Source organism: Xiphophorus couchianus, chromosome 7 (genome assembly GCF_001444195.1).
Source record: "Xiphophorus couchianus chromosome 7, X_couchianus-1.0, whole genome shotgun sequence".
Classification (NCBI taxonomy): Eukaryota; Metazoa; Chordata; class Actinopteri; order Cyprinodontiformes; family Poeciliidae; genus Xiphophorus; species Xiphophorus couchianus.
In genome coordinates this window covers 8,574,430-8,580,429 of record NC_040234.1, presented here as the reverse complement: position 1 = coordinate 8,580,429, position 6,000 = coordinate 8,574,430, and the positions used below count along the sequence as shown (strand labels likewise).

The following is a 6,000-nucleotide window of genomic DNA, read 5'->3' as shown; positions in this document are numbered from 1 at the left end:
GTTTTTGCGCCCCCTCTACTGCAGCGCCCCTATGCGTTGCATACACTGCATAGCCACGTTTTGCGCCACTGTATATATGTTCTAAATTATGTTAGCGTGGTGAGAAGTTATGTTTATAAACCAGTAGCCATGCAAAAAGGATGTTCTCATGGAAGGATGAAGGTTTTAAAAGGATTTTATTGACATTATAATTACAATTTTTTAACAAAAATTTAAGCCGCCAAAAAGGGCAAATACATAAATTAAAAGGAAGTTCCAGATAGATTTAGGGTTTTTGAGAAAAAGGTTAGTCTAGTTAATTTCATGAATCATTTCAAGTGGTGAAATGCCGAAAGCTTTGGCCGCTTGATTCATAATAATAGTAGAAAGTGCAACAGTTGTAGTCGTATAGTTACAGAAATCAGCAACCCTGTTAGAAAATTGCAGTAAAGTGAAAAGTCTTAGCTGGAAATGATTGTTTATATCACTCTGGAGCAAATTTGACCCTCTCCTTAGAGTGTTATGTATTATTGTGATATTAAAAAGTAAACTAAAAACCCTAATATACAGAGTACTTATGAAAGAAAACAAATGCTTTTGCATTTTTTAAAAACTGAAAAAATATATATATATTACTAATTTCATTTCCTTCTGCTATTGAAATGAATAAAATTGTGGCTTTTCTTTACCATCTTCCTCTTTTCTTTTCCTCTTCCTAATTTTGCTTTGTAGAAACTATCTAAACGAAGAGTGCTTTCTTTATATTTTGATACTTCCTGACCTATTGTTTATGAGGGGCAACTTTAATAACGCACTTCTGAACTTAAGATTCAGAAGTAAATTATTATTTCCGCAAACAAAGACTCGTTAACTTAGTGTTTGTTTTGCATTATACCTTTCATATTTCAGCATACACAGTCATATTGAGGTTGCATTTTTACTGCATTTCTTTTCAATGAGCTTCATGAATTATGTGCTGTATACTCTGTGTAGTGCAAGCAGTTGAGCAGAAATAAAACATTTAATGACCAACATTACAAGCAAAAGTGTCAATTGAGCAAGCAGATAAATTTAACCTTACAAACGTGATTAAAATAACAGAAGGGAAATTATAATATTTATGTATATAAATGAAGGGTGTTTGAACAGAGCGAGCTCTTAGGTCTGTCGGCCAGCAGGGGGCCCTCAAGAGTGAAGAATGAATTCTCACAAGGGAGAAGATGGCATACAAAAGAGCATTTTCAATTGAATATGTAAATGTCATCTTTCAGACAATCTATTAATAGAACGTATTAAAAATTATATATTTTTAAAATGGGATTACATTTCAAGGTCTCTGTAACTGCAAAACAATAAAAATAAAAGATTTCTGGGATTGCCGGTAAACCTTTTACAAAATGTGTTTTCTCACTGTCTCTCTCTCTCTGTGTGTCTCTCTCTTGTTCTCCCTCTCTCTGAGTGTGTCTCTCTCTCTCTTTCTCCCCCTCTCTCTCTCTGTCTCTCTTTCTCTCTCTCTCTGTCTCTCTCTGTGTCTCTCTCTTTTTCTCCCTCTCTCTGAGTGTGTCTCTCTCTCTCTTTCTCCCCCTCTCTCTCTGTGTCTCTCTCTTTTTCTCCCTCTCTCCCTCTCTTTCTTTTGTGTTATCTGCTTTTCACTCTTTACTGTATCTGCAGGAAGAAAAACAAACTACTTTAAACTGTGGAGACAGCAATTAAAAGTTCAGGAAAGCAAATTAAGATATATTTAGAGTATGTTCCTAAGTTTGGCCAGAAGGGGTCAGTGTTTATGTGGCTCACCAAGCTGGTTCACCGTTTTGGTTACTCAAGTAGAAGTCAGCCTGTGGCTGTCCATTGCTTTTTTAAATTCATTACATATGTATTTTATATTGGGTTTTATATTTATGTCTTAATTGAGGAAGGTGACTAATGGTTTGTTTGAACTGAAGTGATTTAAAGGGAGTGGCCAACTCTCTGGTCATGTCTTGGAGGCCACTGAGTGTAGGAAATTTATTATTACCTCAAATAAACTATAATCAAATGGTCATAAAAATGAACAATGCAGAAATGTTTGATTACAGATATTTCATTTTGATATTTTGATTACATTTATTTCTCTGAGTGGATGCATCCATTCCCAAACACACCTGAATATCATTCAGGTGTGTTTGGGAATGGATGCATCAAAAAGTTGCAGGATTGTATCTCTTGAGGACTGGACTTTGGCAGCCCTGATCTCTAAACCAGTCCAATGTAGCCGTTGATGTAAGTTTAGGGTTGGCATGTTAAAGATCTTTCGACGCAATTAGAAGACTTCTGGGGTGGATCGTTCACACAGAATCTTATCTAGGGGCATGAAAGTAAAGACTGATGAATGCAACGTCACGCTTTTCAGACTTTTTTCAAAACAATGAAAAGAATAAGTGACTTTTCTTTCACTTCACAATTACGCCCTACTTTGATATTGTAGCTGAAGACTGGTTGCGTCATAGGTGAGCAGATCATTTACATGTAAAGCATCGGTCTATGTGTCTCAATCAGACTTGTTCTGTTTTGTGTCAGCGAAGGGGAAACATTCACTAAACACACACACCCACACACACATATACACGTTTCCATGGGGACCAAGCGGCCACTCTGCTGTTCAATTGCTGGTGAGTGAGTTGATGTAGACATCTATTGTGCTGTGTGTGTTTGGGGGGTCAGGGAGCTGGCTTGAGGAGGGTTAGAGGGGAGCGGCATTGAACAACACAGTAGACAGATGAAAGCACTGCATATCCTTAAATCTAATCATAATTTAGTCCTCAGCAGCAGAAGATGGTTTGATTAAAATAAAGAGGGAAAGAGGCAAGACCGAGGACAGAGAGGGACCCAAGTGCACTAGTCAAGGGACGAGGGGTTGGTGGGTAGGGGGAGGACGTGAGATCTCTCTGAAATGGGAAATGATAGATCAGAGACAGCCTGATTCCTAAAGCTGATGCTTATTTCTTGCATCAGTCTTGATTTCCAGGCACGGGCACTTACCCTAAAAGGATTTCTAAAGCGCAGACGGAGCAATGCTCCACAGATGTCTGGACCGTCAATCTGACAATGTCAAATTATGACAGATGACATGACAAAACCCGGACAGAAACCGCAAACTGAGAAGGATGGAATGGTGATAAAGTTTCCAATGATTTATAAAGCTGTTTTTCTGAAAGCAAATAATAATGAGATTGTGAAAGACATGTTACAAACAAGGTTTTAATATGGTTTTAAAACCATATTAAAATTCACAAAATTTTCACATATTTTGTGAAAATGCCAAAATAACTAGTATTACATGCATGGCTTTCTGATCTCAGATAGCGCAAAGAAATCAGGTTTTAAACACGACACGACACTTATTCTTTACCTTACTTACACTAAACTTTACCTTTTAATATCCTAACATAAATCTATGTTTAAATAATACTGATTTATCTTCTTTTAATCACAGCTTTCACATGTCTTGACATCTGTTTTCACAATGCTGCCGGGATCAGGTGATCACCTGATCTGTTCCTCATGAAATGAACTGGTGTGTGCAGGTATGGAATTCAATAGACGCTGGAAGCAAAGGATTATAGTGCATCTTGATACAGATTAAAAAAAAAAATACACATAAGTCTGTCAATATTTTCTGGACTCTTATTTTTTGTATAAGATATGGCTATTTGCATTCATCTTTCCACATCAGTAAAACATGAGAATGGGTACATAATGCACTAAAATAACGACAATAACCATCACAAAGGAAACCAGAGCAGTGCTTGTGGGGATAAAGGAGACTGGTTCTCCAAATATTTTTAACAATGAGAAGTACTCCATGGCGCCTCACATCGTTTCAGCCCTCGTGAGAACTCTGTTTGGAGGAGAATTATGTGTTTTACCACGTTAGACGGATACTTTGGGTGGCAGGTCAGCTTCAAGGAGCCCATTAGCAGATGCCCGTTCTCCACCTCTGCTGTGTCCTCCTTTCTTCTGGCCCTTTTTCATTTTGGTCTGAATTTGTCAGTGCAGATGTATTTCATGACCTTTCTTTCTGAGACTAAGTAAATGTACTACATCCTGCCTGCCGTCCTTGGTATTGATCATGCTTTTCAGAGATTTTCATCCCATTTCATGGTAATGACAATAATGGAAATGCACTATGTGTTTTAGAATTGGTTTGATGCAAAACACATCAGAGCACGGTTCTTGAAAAATCTGAAGGGTTTTATAAGATTTCGGAAAATAACTTTGATCCTCATTTCTAAAATGAAGAATGGAAACAGGAAAAAAAAGGTGCTGTGGTGTGATTTTTTTCCAACGTGTTCTATTTCGACATGAAAAATGCCAGCAAAGAGTTAAAGCAAAATCAATTACAATAAATATAGGTGTAAAACAATACTGTGAACAATTTAACAAGATAACAGCAACAATGATGATGATGTCTGCTTTATTTACTAAATTGTAACTAGTTTTTTTTGGGGGAGGGGGTTATTGTACAGTAAGTCAAATAAGGTTTTCTGTTCCTCAGTCGGACAGATAGTTTTTTGTGTTTTCTAATGTATTTAGTTGGATTATTATATCTCACAGCTTACTTTATGAGCTTATGGAAACCTATTAAGTTGTGTGGATAATAAATAAATTAATAAAATGTTTATGTTTTTCACAAAAATGTTTAATCTTTGTTAATAAAATGACTAAACATATTGGGAAACTGCTGAACATGTCTATCTGAATAAAACAATGTTGAAAAATTCAGCCATGTAAATTGTGCCTTACTAACTTCTCATTTCTTGAGAAAGAAAAACTGACTATATTTACTTGGAATGCATACAGATTGTCTTGCAAAACTATTTACACTAGAAAAATATTTGTACATTTTGTCACATTTCAACCAAAATGTTCAGAGCATTTACTATGATTTTAACTGACAGATGAACCCACAGTACAGCTAATTTTAAAGAGGACGGAAAAGCATACATTTCAAAATATTTTCACATCTTTACTCTGATGCCCCTAAATACAATACACAGTAAACAATTATCCTCATATGTCACATAATTAGAAAATAGAGTTAATGAGAATTAATTTACTATTACATTATATTCTTGGGTAAAGACACAGCTGTAAACAAGTCACTTGCTAATTTTTTGTTTTAAAAAAGTACTACATGTGTGTGTGTTTATTTATTTATTTATTATCCAATGCATCGGATTTTGGTCAATGTTTTTCTGGGTATCTGCCTTTTTTTTTATTTCCATGGTAACGTTTTGTGGAACCTATTTCTCCACTCTGAGTTTCACGCCGAGGACTTCCGCTCTGACGGACTGGAATGACATAATGGTAAACAGAGTAAGGTGAGTCTTATTTACCTTTACCGGTTGGAGCGTGACGGCAGTTTTACCGCCAGATAATCCAGCATTGGTTCCAGTAAAACATGGTGGATGTATTCGGAGTCAGTGAGACCTTATCGGTGCTTTTAAAGTCACATTCATCCATGATGGAGAGCGGCTACCGTTAGCTGTTAGCTCACATTAGCAAAGGATAAATAGGCCTAACTCAAGCTGATTTGCCGGTCAAATATGAGATTAATGAAATTAGTTATGTCGTTTGCAAGTGGTAATTGTAAAGAGAAGAGTGTGCGGTACATTGTCAGTTACTAAAACTACATAGAAAGTGGCTTCAATTCGGTCTCTACAAAGATGCTGAGTCTTAATGGACTCGGAGGCAAACACTTGAGTGGGACTGGATGGTGAACGCTGCTGCTTATTGATTTCTGACAGCGACTAGCATCTTTACACTGAGGTGAAATCTTCCTGTAGAGATTTTTTTTTTTCAACGAAATTCGTTAATTAGCTGATAATGTGGTGGATATCAATTTGATGTCTCTCTCTTAGATTATTTTAATTTTTTGTAGGTTCAGCTTTAACATGAACTTATTGAGTTAAATATGAACAAAGACGATTTTTACTGGAGAGAAAAAATAATTAAGAAAAAAAACTTTGTACTCTGAGAAAG

At 36.2% G+C, this 6,000-nt stretch overlaps 1 protein-coding gene across 3 annotated transcripts in view; it reads left to right on the top strand.

Moving 5' to 3' along the window:
• The first annotated feature begins 5,274 nt into the window (after window positions 1-5,274).
• The window catches only part of plekhm3 (pleckstrin homology domain containing, family M, member 3), a 48,558-nt gene continuing 47,832 nt past the window's right edge, over window positions 5,275-6,000 (top strand). For all 3 annotated transcript variants that reach the window (XR_003596219.1, XM_028023130.1, XM_028023127.1), the window contains exon 1: window positions 5,275-5,339. The gene's annotated coding sequence lies outside the window, so the exon portion shown is untranslated. The remainder of the gene's footprint in view (window positions 5,340-6,000) is intronic.